This window comes from Macaca fascicularis, chromosome 13 (assembly GCF_037993035.2).
Source record: "Macaca fascicularis isolate 582-1 chromosome 13, T2T-MFA8v1.1".
Taxonomy (NCBI): Eukaryota; Metazoa; Chordata; class Mammalia; order Primates; family Cercopithecidae; genus Macaca; species Macaca fascicularis.
In genome coordinates, this window is record NC_088387.1 from 16,107,473 (window position 1) to 16,122,451 (window position 14,979).

The window sequence follows — 14,979 nt, forward strand, 5'->3', positions numbered from 1 at the left end:
TTAAGTTGTTTTACCTCTTCTCCAAACCTGCAGTGTTGTTATGTCTTTAAAAATTATATACTCACCAGAGTAATATTTTAAATTGAAAACGATTAATTTTTCCCCTTATTTTAAAGAGAGTTTTCTTTGGCTGATTGGAACATGTTTTTGTCTGCGTTTTGATGAAGGGGGGTAGCTTGTGGTGGTTTGGGGTTGGGGGAGGGGTGTCGTGGGGATTGTTGCTGGAATGGTGTAACAAAGGAATGCAATGGAACTATTGAATGTAGCCTAGGAAGGAAGGACATCAAAAATCTGGAAACCTCTTTAACTAAAAAGGTTAGAGTTCTTGGCTTTCAAACTGAATTTCCCTAAAACAACACAATTGTAGTTTTGTGTTGCAACTACTGAAAATTTATTTTAGATGTGAGGTTCTGAAAGCCTCTACAACATTAAGCCTATGTGTTAAAATCCCGCGTTAACTGAAGGGTTTAGATTTTCTCTGTTCCTAGGACGTTCCTGTTTTACTGATGACAGAAGGCTGCAGTAAAGAGAGACTTCCTTTTTCTAGGTTACATTTACTGTTTAGTACTTTAATTTGGAGGTCTTGATTTAAGTGTGTGAATATACTAATTAGATGGCGGGAAGATTATCTATACTTTGTGTACCATTGCTCTTTTTCCTACACTCACTTCCAGAGTTTATTTTAAATTATCTATTTGTATGTAGTAAGGACAGATTGACGAGCTTAAAAATTCTCTATTAAATTTGTATTTGTCATAGACAGCTATACTACAGGAACTGTAATTTGCTAAAGACATATTTATTTTAAAATTGTTGACTCACCAGTTTTTGAAGAGGGTAACATTAAAGGACTATTATTGACACTAACATTATTAGAGTTTATTGCCTACTATGTCAAGTGTCTCTTAGTTACATTTAATGTATTAACTTTGAATTGACTGGATTAAACAATTTAAAAGTCTCAGAGTTTAAATTGTTATGAATTTTATATGTGAGGTTAGTGAAAATATTGAGCTCTATATTGCTAACCAGAGAGACAATTGGAAGTGACCTCCGAAACCAACATTTATTGGTAGACTCCAGTCTACAATGGATCCAAGAGTGAAGTTATCTATCAAAAACAGTTTTAATATCAGATTTCGGGGTTTGGAGGAATTTCCTTTTTTAAAAAAATTAAGTTATATAAAGTAATATTCTAAACCAACCTTTTCTTTATTTTCAGACAATAGCCAAAGTACCCATGAATAAAATAACGTAAATGCCAAGGAGGTAGTTATTTACATATATTTACATAGTTACAATGTTCTTTCAAACAACTAGTTGTTGTTGTTATTTTTTGCTTAGAATTTAATTAAAAGAGGAAGAGTAATTCTTGAGTATTGCCTAATTGTTTAAAGAGAAATATTTTGTCACCCATTCTGGTGATGCAGGTATCTGGTGATGGACGGAACTTTTATTTCTGCCACTTTTGTCCCTTAATGTCGAGAAAATGATCATTTTCCTTATTTAGAAGCATAGGTTAGCCAAGAAAGGTAAACCATTGTCTGTTTATCCCTGGATTTTTTTTTAAATCAGCTTAGAAAGGTAATTTTTTTTTTTACCCTAGTTATACTAAGCCTGTTTTCAGGATTAAATGAGGTTTCTGAGCTAATAGGAATCAGACAGAATAAGGACTTTGAAGTTAGGTACACCGAAGTTTCAGTGTCACTCAGCTGGACAAGTTGTATAATCTTTTTAAGCCTTGGTTTATTTTTTTAAAATGAGAATAAAAGTAACTACTGTTATTGAACATTATTTACTCTCTTACAGAATTCGAACTACTAATTCAGTGAGGTGGGTGGCATTGTTATCTTGCGAATAGTGCCATACAGTTAATTCATTGTTTAGTTTTTATTGAGTGCCTACTATTTGCAAAGTAAAGATACAGTGATGAATAAGACACAGGCCTCGCCATAGGAACACCCACCTAGGTTTGTGCATATTGAATATGACCACAGATTTTCTCTCCATGAGCAGTTATTTGATTTTGAATACATGTGCTATCAAACATCTTTTATTCTGTCGCAAGTATTGCATAAGACCCGTTCCAACTCTCATTCCTTCTTACTCACGTGTTCATTTCTTGTTGTGTTTGTGGACTCTTAACAAAAAACTTTCAGAGACTAAAATTGGCCGTGGCCACTGCCAGAAAACATTTTTTTCTCCTAAAGTTTAAATAAAAGGCTGTGCTCTGAAACGTGCGAGGCAGGTGCTTAAAGAGCACTGTAACACATGAAAATAGTTCTGGCTTCAAACTTGAAATTATTCAAAACTGAAGCAGGTAAAAGGTGGCATGACAAACACTGGGCTTCCTAGACTTTTGTTTTAAAGCATTAAATATGACTTGAAGCTGACTTTATTCACATACTTTGTACAGTGGAGCATTGCCCACTGTGTTTGGGGGTTACAGTTAGAGTGAAGTGACACAAGTGACATGCTCGTTCCGGTGGGTCGGAAGCCCCAGACCTTCACAAGGCATTGACCCTTTTTTCCCTGAAGTTTTTGGTGTCCCAAAATAACATCTAAGATAAACCCACGTACATATACTTACTCCTTTAGCTGTTCTATCTTTTAAATTATGTTGTAGTCAAACATAGTTGTTTTTTGAGGATACCTGAATGACAAACACACCTGAGAAATTCCTGCCCTTTAAAAATTCTCAAAGTCACTTTTTCTCTGCCTCAGATGGAAGGGATCTATAAATAACTGATTAGAAACAGTGCAAAATTCAAGTTTCTCCTGGTTGGGTTCAAAACAGCTTAATATAGGGGCTGGTGGCTGGATGCAGTGGCTCACGCCTATAATCCCAGCACTTTGGGAGGCCAATGCAGGTGGATCACTTGAGGTCAGAAGTTCAAGACCAGTCTGGCCAACATAGTGAAACCCCATCTCTACTAAAAATACAAAAATTAGCTGGGCTTGGTGGCACGCGCCTGTAGTCGCAGCTACTGTGGAGGCTGAGGCAGGAGAATTGCTTGAACCCAGGAGACAGAGGTTGCAGTGAGCCGAGATTGCGCCACTGCACTGTAGCCTGGGTGACTGAGCAAGACTATGTCTCTAAATAAATAAATAAATAAAAATATGGGGCTGGTAGGTGGCTCACGCCTGTAATCCCAACACTTTGGGAGGCTGAGGCAGACAGATCACCTGAGCTCAGGAGTTCAAGACCACTCTGGGCAACATGGTGAAACCCCGTCTCTACTAAAATACAAAAAATTAGCCAGGTGTAGAGGTGCACACCTATAGTCCCAGCTACTGAGGATGCTAAGGCACGAGAATTGCTTGAGCCTGGAAAGCAGAGGTTGCAGTGAGCCGAGATCATGCCGTTGCACTGCAGCTTGGGCTACAGGGTGAGACTCTATCTCAAACAAACAAACAAACAAAATATATATATATATATAGGGGCAGGTGAACTATGACCCTCAGGCCAAATCTGGCCTGCTGCCTTTTGTGTATGGCCTATAAGCTCAGGATGGATTTTACGTTTTTGAATGGTTGGAAATAAAAATATTTTTCACGTGTGAAATACATGAAATTCAAATTTCAGTGTCCACAAATGAAGTTTTACTGGAACACAGCCATGCTTATTTGTGTGTGTTGCCTGTGGTGGTTTTGTGACACAGACCAATGTGGCCCACAAAGACAACAATTTATTTACCTTCAGGCCCTTCACGGAAAACCTGGGCTGACCCTGGTCTAGTGCTGAGATAAGAACTCCTAGAGCTTTCCCTTTTCCCTGTTCCTTCGGCCATGCTTCTGCCCTCCTCACGGCCTCACCTCCCAGTTAGGTTTATCTTGCCTGGATAAAATCAGGGCTACGTCAGCCATTTGAAAAGAATGTGAATCCAAAAAAAAAAACCAAACAAACAAAATGCAGTTTGAAATTTGTATCCCTAATAGTTTAGGAGTAAAGTGAAAATGTGAAGTTGCCACACTGCAGCAGTGAGCTCTTGGCTTCTTAGACCTCCTTTTCCTCCTTGCCTGCAGCGTTGACCTTGAAGTAGTGCCCTTCTCCTGATTCCTAGATGGATCACGTTAACCAAGAATGGAAGTGCAAAGAAATGTAACCTTGACTTTCTGGTTATAGAATAAACCTTCCAAGCTCGTATTTTTATAGATATAGCATGTAAAATCATTTTTAAGTTGCGGGAATGTCCTTGCTTTGGTTTGAGAGTGAAAACTCAGATCATGTATTCCTGACTAGTACATTACCATTAATTGAACCCCTGTGATAGGCCAGGCACTGCATTAAATAAGGGCTTTTTTGTGTGTGGGCCCACAACTTCTCATGATCCCGTTTAAGGGAGAAAGAACTGAAGGCTATAAAGCTGGTCATCGTTATGAAACCAGTTTCTGTCCTTGATTCAACTAAGTTAGTGCCTAGAGTTCAGTCAACGCTGGAGTAGCTCAGCCTGGGCTGTGTGTTTCTTGCTTACGTCTTTTGCAGTTTGCCGATCACTTTTCGGCCCAACTTTTAACTGAAAAATTATGTTTGAATTTTAGTTTTAGAAATGTAGTCTGTTAGACAATAGGGATAAAATTGCAGTTTTGCTATCATCTTATTATGTGATATTATCTGTTCTTATTATTTGATGGTTCAGTGAGGGCACGTTTAGTCTGCCTAACAATGAGCAAACACATGGGACAATAAGAAATTAATTGAATTTTCTCTTTGCTGCAGCAAAGAGAAAAACCACTTGCTAGTGTTGCTTTTTAAAAGTTAATAGTGTTTTCTCCTATATGTTTGATTGTAACCTGCAAATACTTATATTGTAATAACTGGTTTTACAGGTCCCCTCTTCACCCCCTCTCACCTCCCTCCCCCATATAATAGAGAGGGGATTCTGCAAGGCGAGAGACTTTACCATATTTCCTGTGCGTCTAGCACCTACCGAGGTTCAGAATCTGTCTCTCATTGAGTGAGTTAAGGAATGAGAAACTGAACTGGCCTAAAGCTACCTCTTTTATTCTACATTAAACTCTTTACACTCTACTTTTGAAGTCTTAATTATTAACTTTTTATTTATGTACAGTATCACACTGAGAGAAGACTAAGAGAGGGATGCATCTACCAGAGTATAGATCATGATTATTTTGCTTTTCTCTTTCAGTAGTTCTGGAAAGCTTAATTTCCGAAGGGAAATATATTTTTCAGTCATCTAAAATATTTCTGTATATAGTCATGTGCTGCCTAAAACGTTTCAGTCAACGAGAGACTACAGACATGACATTGGTCTCTTAAGATTATAAGGAAGTTGCCCTATGCAGATGTACCATTTTAATCTTTTAAGCCATATTTTTACTCTACTATACTATAATATTTTTAGCTATTTTATATGTACACTTAATCCATTGTGTTACAGTTGCCTACAGTATTCGGTACCGTCCTGTGCTGTACAGGTTTGTGGCCTTGGAGCAACAGGCTATACCACATAGCCTAGGCATGTAATAGGCTGTACTGTCCAGGGTTATGTATGTTTATGTGAACATTTATATATTTATGATGTTCACACATGACTAAATCACCTGACGATGCATTTCTCAGATCATATCCTTGTTATTAAGCAATGTATGACTATAGTAGAGGGAGTTTATGCTGAAATTAAAAATAGCAGTGTTGATGCTTAAAAATCAGGTCTGTTAAAGGAATGATAAGAAGTAAAAAGTTAATGAATAATGATCCCTTTCTGGTTTTTTTTTTTTTTGCACTGCTATAAGAGACATTTAGGAATGAACCAACCTCCACTTTAACAGAATCAATCTGTAATTTTGTTGTCAGTAAACATCAAATTATCTAAATTATTTATTGTGACAATTCCAAAATATTAATAATTTGGTTGCTTTCCTGTTGGTTTTTTAAAAAGCAAACAAAATCTTGAAGTCTCAGGTATAAATTACTTATAAAAGTCAGAAAAGACAGTTGTCCAAAACTTGTGCTTTACCTACCTGACTTTGGATAGATGTTATTAAAAGGAAACAGTACTATTTATTCTACATGTGTATATCTTAGAGACACAGCAATGTCTGTGCTACCCAGTGGCTATTCTGTGACTAAAACAAACTTTAGAAGTGAATATTTTCTTACTTTAAAAAAATCTTTTAGAAATAATGATTAAATATGTTTCACATAAATATGAACCTCCTTATGTTTTTTTAAATGCTTATATCTGTTTCCTAGGGCTGTCATCACCAAGTACCATAAACTTTGTAGCTTCAAACTACAGAAATTTGTTGTCTTAGAGTTCGGGACACCAGAAGTCAGAAACCAGCATGTCAGCAGGGCCATGCCCACTCTGAACCCTGAAGGGAGATGCTTCCTTGCCTTTCCGAGCACTGGGCTTTGCCTACAGTGCTGAGTGTTCCTGACTTGCAGGTGCCTTGCTCCTGTTTCTGCCCCTGTGGTCATAAGGCCATCTTCTCAGTGTGTCTGTCTTCACCACAGCTCTGGTCACTTTCCCTTGACTTCTTGGTTTGACAGCAGCAATACTTTCTTCTTAAAATTTTCTCCTCCCTTGTCTTCTCAGCCCTGCCTTTTCCTAGTTTTCCTGCTAGTTACTTCTTTTCAATTTTTCCCTTGTCTTTCGGTGTCTCCCATAGCTCTTCAGTATGTATGGCTCAGATACCATCCATGTGCAGTCACTGTCAAATGAGGCCAGGAGTCATTTCTAGCTGTCACTTAGTGACTAGCACCAGTTTAAACTAGGGATTTCCAGTTAATATTTGTGAATCAATAAATGAATGAAATGAGCTATGAAAGCAATTTATTGGATCATTTATTGAATAGGCAGTGAAATCAAAATACAGTATTTGGATTTTTCTTTACAAACTAAACTTAAAGCCATTAAAAAGGTAATACAATATAACATAAGTAGAGATTTTGAAGACAAGATTGTGACTGTACCTCCTTTCAAACCCCTCCAAAGTAAAGCACTTGTTACCTAGGTAGAGGAGTGCAGAGTATGTTTTAATGTATTTTAAAATGTGAAAAGGCATTTCAGTCCATTAATTTTTTTTTTTTTTTTTTTTTTTTAAGACGGGCTCTTGCTCTGTTTCCTAGGTTGGAGCGCAGTGGCATCATCTTGGCTCACTGTAGCCTTCGCCTCCCAGGTTCAAGCAATTCTCCCACCTCAGCCTCCCGAGTAGCTAGGATTAGAGGTGAACCACCACATCCGGCTAATTTTTGTATTTTTAGTAGAGACGGGGTTTCACCATGTTGACCAGGCTGGTCTCGAACTCCTGACCTCAGTGATCCACCCTCCTCGGCCTCCCAAAGTGCTGGGATTACAGGCATGAGCCACTGCACCCAGCCTCAGTGCATTAGCTTTTGAAGATATAACAGTAATGAGTTTTATGAAGGTTTTTGTTGTTTTTTTCTGAGACAGGGTCTTGCTCTCTCACCCAGGCTGGAGTGCAGTGGCACGATCTTTGCTCCCGGGCTCAAGCAATCTTCAGCCTTCTGAGTAGCTGGGACTGCATTAAAGTATTTTTTTTAAAAGCAGAATGCTTCTTTGACCGTATGTGCTTAAAGCAATATCGATAGGTTTGGTGTCCATCATAAGCAGCTGTACAATTCAACAGAAATGTATTGCCATCACCTTTGTCTATCTCTGTGGCCATCCGCTATTACAGCTGTTTAAAGGAAGCCAGTGTGGTGTGGTATTGGGAGGAAATGGAACATTTTATTGCCAGAATTCTAATTGATTAGAGATAATGAGAATGAAAAAATGACAGTGTTATAGGGAAGAAGTATTCATATGCATGGAACTAGAAACGGATCACAACTTAAATTTTGGCTTCTAATTTGTAATGTTTCAGCCATGTTTGGGTGGAAAGAAGATGTATAGGATTGTTTCCTAAAAAGTTTCTTGTCTATGAATGAACCGAGGATGGTCTTCAGAGATGTATATAAAGAAAGAGAGGAGACAGAGACTGAAATTGACTCTTTCAACTCTAGTGAGTTAACTTTCACTCATAGTAGAAATAGCTAGAGGTTGGATTATTTCAGAAAGCCAGTCAATGTTTTTAGAGCTTCTGATTGTCACAAGAACAGATGAAAAAATGCAAATATGAGTTATATAGAAGACTTTCCGTTTGAGACTCCAGAAAAGGTGTGGGTCGTTACTGTGTTTGTTTGACATTGCATCCTTTAATTAGCTTGGTTAGCATGTGAGGAAGTGGAACTTCACCTTGGGCCTCTCTGAAGCCCAGTTTCCTCCAAATATAAAAAGAAAGGGTTGGTCCATTCAGAAGCTTTAAAGAGTCATTTTTTCCCCAGACAGGATTTCCCTGTGGATTGTGGTGTATGAAACAAAGTCAGCGATTCTCCATGGAGGTGATGTGAAGAGAGAAGGCTATGTGGCCTAGACTGCAGATTCCGTTCCTGAGGCCCTTCCTTTGTCCCGTGGCAGCTGCAGAGGCGTCTCGGTTTAGGAGATCAAGATTTGAAAACCAGGGGAAGGCCAGGCTCAGTGGCTCATGCCTGTAACCCCAGCACTTTGGGAGGCCAAGGCGGGTGGATCACTTGAGTCCAGGAGTTCAAGACCAGACTGGTCAACATGGCAAAACCACGTTTCCACAAAAAATACAAAAATTAGCCAAGTGTGGTGGCATGCACCTGTAGTCCTGGCAACTTGGGAGGCTGAGGCTGGAGGATTGCTTGAGCCTGGGAGGTTGAGACTGTAGTGAGGTGAGATCACTCCATTGTACTTCAGCCTGGGCAACAGAGTGAGACCCTGTCTCAAAAAAAAAGAGAAAAGAAAAAGAAAACCAGAACACAGCCTGCCTCACTGAAAAGTGTGATTTTTAAAAATAGTAGAATTCAGGCATCCCTCTACTGAGCCTCCCTCAAGATTAACTGTGCTGCTATGGGAAATCGGAGCTTAATTATATCACAGGAGCTTAAGAACTCAGGGATCCAATGATACAATGTAGGGAATTTGTTTCAAAATATTTTATGGTTGATGAGTAGATAGAACAAACTGATCACGAGTTGATGACTTTTGGAGCTGGGTAATGGTTCAGAGGGATTCGTTATACTCACTCATTTAATATATGTTGGGAATCTTCAGTAATCAAAGGGTTTAAATTTTTTGAAATATGTATCATGATGAGTGGCACAGTTTTAATATTTCCCTTTTATGTAACTAACACATTATAGTTTTTCATTTATTTAGGGGTTATCAGTGGTTGTGCCCCATCCAAACATCTATCCCAGTAGTCAGGAATACAGCAAAGCCCCTGAGGCTCCCTCTGCTGTTAGCTGCCTGTGTGTCTGTTGGGATGTACGCCACACCAGGATTTCACCACCGGTGGCTCTAATACGAGTAATTTGGAGGTTGAGTGGGAGGAGGAGGGTGGAAAAAAGTAGGATTCTTTACCTTAATCTAGTCTGTCTTCCTATGGTAATCATTAAGCCTTTCATATTTTGTGTCAAAACAAAAAAAACCAGTATTTCTTAATGTTGTTAGAAAGTGAAAATGATAATGTGGGTGTAAAAGATTAGATTCAGAAAAATGAGCATCTCAAGTTACTACTTTTACCTCTGTGGAGCAGAGATGGAATCGTTTGATTTGTCAGACAATTTAAATTTATTATGACAGGATGAACTTGGCTTACAGAGTGTGGGACACTTAATGAGTCCGCTTCTAGCCTCTGGCTTAGATATATAAAGAATGGGGTAGACTGACTTGGGCTCTGATTTAACTGAAAATTTTATTATTCTGTACCTGTACTTGATAATATTTACCTCCCCCCATCCCTTCCTAGTTTTGAGTGTAAATACACTTGTTTTAAGTTGCTGAGTGAGACATAGGTGTAGAGTGGGTGAAGAGTCTGGGGATAGCCCACGGACTGGGTCCAGTATCTTGAATAACTACTTAGTAATTGACTTCTGCAAGTCAGTTATTTTTAGGAGCTTGAGTTTCTCCCTTTGCTAGTTGAATATGATTTGTAAAAGAAGTGAATGTTTTTATATTAACAGATTTAGACCTACTCAAGGAGGATTTATTGTGTTTCATTTTAAATGTCAAATGATTGTATGCTGTGGAAACAAAAGGGACTCCATCTTGGCTGCTAATCTGCCATGTTGCCTTTTTTTTTTTTTCTAAGACATCTGTTATAGCATGCCATGTTGACTTCTGATCAACCTCCTTCAAGACCTTTGAATGCCTCCTGATTACTACTTTCTTACTGTCCCTAGTGTGAGAGCATGTCAGCCTGGATGTTGCCACACAGATTCCAGGCTGTGATGCGCACAGCATCCATGTTCTGGAGGGTTCTCTGCACGCATGCCCTTTCCTCATGGTCTGTAAGCCCTGGGTCTGGGGGCAGTGGTGCAGAGATCTGCCTGTCTTGTGGCTGACCGAGACCACACTTCTGTCTGTAAGTTCCTCAGTAAATCACCCAGTACCAACAAACTAGATTTGTCTTCCTCCTTCTTTAGTGTCTCAGCTCCTTCACATTTGGGGCCGCTTTGCATATATGCCTCCTTCACAGAATAGATTTTTTTTTTTTTTTTGAGATGTAGTTTTGCTCTTGTCACCCCGGCTGGAGTGCAGTGGTGCAGCCTTGGCTCACTGTAACCTCCACCTCCTGGGTCCAAGCGTTTCTCCTGCCTTAGCCTCCCGAGTAGCTGGGAGTACAGGTGCCTGCCACCACGCCTCGCTAATGTTTCTATTTTTAGTAGAGACAGGTTTTCACCATGTTGGCCATGCTGGTCTCAAACTCCTGACCTCAGGTGATCCACCCGCCTTGGCCTCCCAAAGTGCTGGAATTATAGGCTTGAGCCATCCAGCCCGGCTAATACTTTCCCTTTTTACTCTTTGGGAAGCCACACATGTTTGAAAAGCAGAAAGTTAATTGCCCTTTTCTTTCTAAGTAGCTCGTGTCAGTGATTTCATCCGCTGAATTCAGCCATCTTCTCCACCTTGAAAGACACCATGTTAAAAGTTAAGTGCTGATGCTGCACAGGATGTAGGGTTCAGGTGTCTGAAAATCAGGCAACGTGCGTTCTCAGAGAGCGTGATGAACAGTGAAGGAAAACTCAAGGGAGAATGTAGCCAGAGTCCTGATGTTCTGGACACCTTGTTCTTTATCAGGCAGTGCTAGACCTTATTGCATAAAATGGTATTTGGGGCCAAATGAAAATGGTAAGCGAGCCAAAGACAAGCCTCTGTGCCTCCTCAGCTTTGAAGATGTAAAAGGGGATGCAGACACTGCTATAGAACCAACATGTGAGTAGCGGCGTGACTTCAGCAGCTTCTGCAGAGCTGTGCGTGAGTGCCTGGGATTGTGGCCTCAGAGAACTGGAATACTGGCTCAGGCTACTTAAATGTAGATGAAAATATGAAACCAAAAGGAAGGTAAATTGACCTTGACAAGTCTGTTTATATAAGCAGATTACTTAGAGGCAATCTGTACCTGCATAGCAAGTGTACACATTGATTTCTGAATGAGAAAGCACTGACATTGCCTTATGAGCCATTATATTGTTCTTCTGATTATGTTTGTGCTCAGGTTAATAAGGTGTACCAGGTGACTCCCCCGTCCCCTTCACCCTCCACTTCAGGAAGCATCCATGTATCCTCTGCTCTGCTCTGACGTAGAACATTTAATGTTCATCATGACGGCAGTGGAAGATTTGCTTTTGCCTTTTGAATTGCTTCCTGCTCTTCCGTCCCTTTGTTTTTTGCCAGCATCTTAATTCTTACTAATTGATTTGGTGAGATTCTTTTTATGTATTCTTTTAACACATAATTATTTTCTGTATTTCAGAGCAGTTTTATTTAAAAGAATAAAACTGTCTCTTGAAATAGTCATGTGGTGGTTTGTCTCTAACAGGTTAGAATATTGCCATACATAGAAGAGTAAAAATGACTGCTGCTTTTAAATAGGCTTAAATTATTGACTTTTTATACAACCAGCATAGGTGCTATCATTAGAGGGTCAGACCTCTTCTACTTATATTCAGTCCAAACAGTCACTGTATTTATTAGTTTATTTGAACCACTCTCAGTTTCACCGTTTGATTTGCTTTCCTAATAGGTTCTAAGCTCTTTGAAGCTCAGTTATTTTGTTCTGTTTTCTCAGCCTATGAATTTGGCCTCGTGCCAAGTTAGTTTTGGTTACATTTTTGCTTTTTTATTTATGAGCTGCCATAGAAGACATTGTTCTGTCTTAGGCTTTACTAATAGTCGGTGAAAGGTTTGAATTAAAGGACTGGATTGGCCCAGAGTCATACAGGTGCACGTTTGCCATCCTGAACTGAAATCCCTGGTGCCAGTGCTGTTTATGAAAGGATTAGAGCAGGGAGTTTTGTTGCCCTACAGTCAGGAAATTCAAGTTTTATTTTATATTATTTAAGTAATTAAATGTTAAAAAGTTTTCACACAGTTGTGTATGTGTGTCCATCCTTGTGCCTCAATCACAAAATTTCCTGAAATCATCTCCCTGGGCTCCATTGTGGCGGTTCTCCCACCAAGCTTTTCTTGTGATTCTCTCTTGCACACCGCCGTTCTTTAGAAGTAGTATTTCTTGGAGGTTTGTGGTTGAGATGGGGACTGGATGCTGGCTGTGGCCCCTTTGTGGCTTCAGAGGAAAGAGGAGGGAGCATTGTCCTCAAAGACTCCAGCAAGGTTAGAGAGGGAGGAAGTAGGCTAGGCAAAGCTCACGGAAGTCTGTGCAATAACTGACCTGTGTCAGGTTGGGGTCTCCTTCTAGCAGGATGTCTGGGGCAGGGAAGGACTGCAGGGCTCTCTGGTGTGCCAGCTGCCAGCTCTCATGCAGCACTCAGTTTTCAGTGACTCTCATGTTAATTCAGCATGCCAGCTGTTCAATTTAATGTCTATACCAATGGGGATTGGGAGAGAGGTAGATGATGAGGAAAGAGAAGAAATAATGAGGTAATATGTCATCTCCTAAAAGTTCATTTTGTAACAGAAATTGTCCAGACTATTACTGCATTACATTTTAGATTTTTCCCAATCCCCTCAGAAAACAAAGAAGCTCGTCCAGAACATTGCCCCTTCCACTAGCATGAGGCAAATCTTCCAGCCCTCCCAGGGCTGGCTTTCAGGCCCCTGAAGCTGTGCCTTCTGAATGTGACAGCTTGTCCTGGCCACACCTCTGGAGAGACGCCACACACGTCAGTGTTAAGTGGTACACATGGTCCTTTTCACCACAGATGTCCTGAAATCGAGGGACTATTTAGAAAACAGGCTGCTGCTTCATTCTATTGTGGGAGTGATGTGACAGGAAGGGAGGCTCAGGAATGACCATGACAGGAAAGCGTGCGGCGCACTCACAGTAAAGCTTCACAGAAGCCCTCACGGCCAGGCGCAGCAGAGCGCAGCGACTCACCGAGGAGCTGCTGTCCTAGCACCCTCCCAGTCATCTTCAACAAAAGCAAAGTTCACTGACCGCCTCGGTTCCTTTATTCTCCTCTTGTTCCTTGAGGACTGACCAGTGGGTGTGTGTCCCTCTTTGCCTCTTTGCTGGGGTCACAGAGGAACTCAGGGGCTCACATTGAGTGGCCCCCAGACATGTCACTGGGACCAGAAAGTGCCATCAGGATGGGGAGGTCTACACTGGGGGTGTGGGGTGGCCGTATCTTCTGGCCCTGACTTGAACAGTGAGTCCATGTGTGGCCTCTCATTTACATAAATAAAGAATGGCTGTGGCCGGGCACGGTGGCTCACGCCTGTAACCCCAGCACTTTGGGAGGCCCAGGCGGGTGGATCACCTGAGGTCAGGAGTTCAAGACCAGGCTGGCCAACATGGTGAAACCCCATCTCTAAAAATACAAAGATTAGCTGAGCATGGTGGCAGGTGCCTGTAATTCCAGCTACTCGGGGGGCTGAAGCAGGAGAATCGCTTGAACCCAGGAGGTGGAGGTGGCAGTGAGCCGAGATCACACCGTCACACTCCAGCCTGGGGGACAAGAGCAAGACTTCATCTCAAAAAAAAAAAAAAAAAAAAAGAATGGCTGTAATCCCAGCACTTCAGGAGGCTGAGACAGGCGAATCACGAGGTCAGGAATTCAAGACCAGCCTGGCCAAGATGGTGAAACCTGTCTCTACTACAAATACAAAAATTAGTCAGGCGTGGTGGCATGCGCTTGTAATCCCAGCTGCACGTGAGGCTGAGGCAGAGAATTGCTTGAACCCGGGAAGGGGGGGTTTCAGTGAACCGGACTCCCATTTAACTGACGGGTTTTTTATTTTGTACCTTTACGTGGTAACACACTTCTCCCCCAGTCTCTTCCTAGTTTTGAATGTAAATACAGTTGTTTAAATTGGTAAGTGAGATCTTGGAGAAAGAGCCCAAAAGGTCTAAGTACCATCAGCTGCAGAGTCCTGATATAGGCTGCCTCTGTTGGCCTGGGTCCAACCAGGAGAGAAAACCCACACACTAATTTGAATAGGAAAGGTTTAATATAAAGATAGAATTACTAACTCTAACAGGGTTTTGGAGTAATAAGGAATTGGCTAGTAAGGGAAGAGAAAGCAAGAGTATAGGACTAGCCGCTGTAAGGAGCAGCCACGGACCCTAGAGCTGAGTTAGAGCGCCCAGGGAGGAGCCCTCCTCCGTGCCCAGGGTCACACTACCAGGGTGCGCTGCATGGCAGAAAAGTCGCTGGCACAGATTGCTGTAAATCCCCCTTTCGAGTACCAGGGAAGGCTGTTCCCAGTGAGGACCCTCACCCAAGGCACCCCCTACATAGCTGACTGCCAAGGGGTGGGTGCTGCTGGCTGCATGCACCATCAGGGTCCAAGGCACTCTGCTGCAAAACTATCGAGGGGCCGGTGCCAGGGAAGCTGGTGCTGGCCACCATGCCCTGCGGGAGCTAGACACCGAAGAAGCCAGAGTGCTGCAGGAGCTTTGCCCAGGGAGCAGGCAGGACTGGGAAGCACACCTCTTCCTCCTGCATCTCTCCAGCACCCT

General features: G+C 41.4%; 1 protein-coding gene across 21 annotated transcripts in view; it reads left to right on the top strand.

Annotated features, from left to right (window-relative positions):
* LIMS1 (LIM zinc finger domain containing 1) overlaps positions 1-14,979 on the top strand; it is a 142,613-nt gene that overhangs the window by 77,914 nt on the left and 49,720 nt on the right. The gene's annotated exons all lie outside the window — the stretch shown is intronic.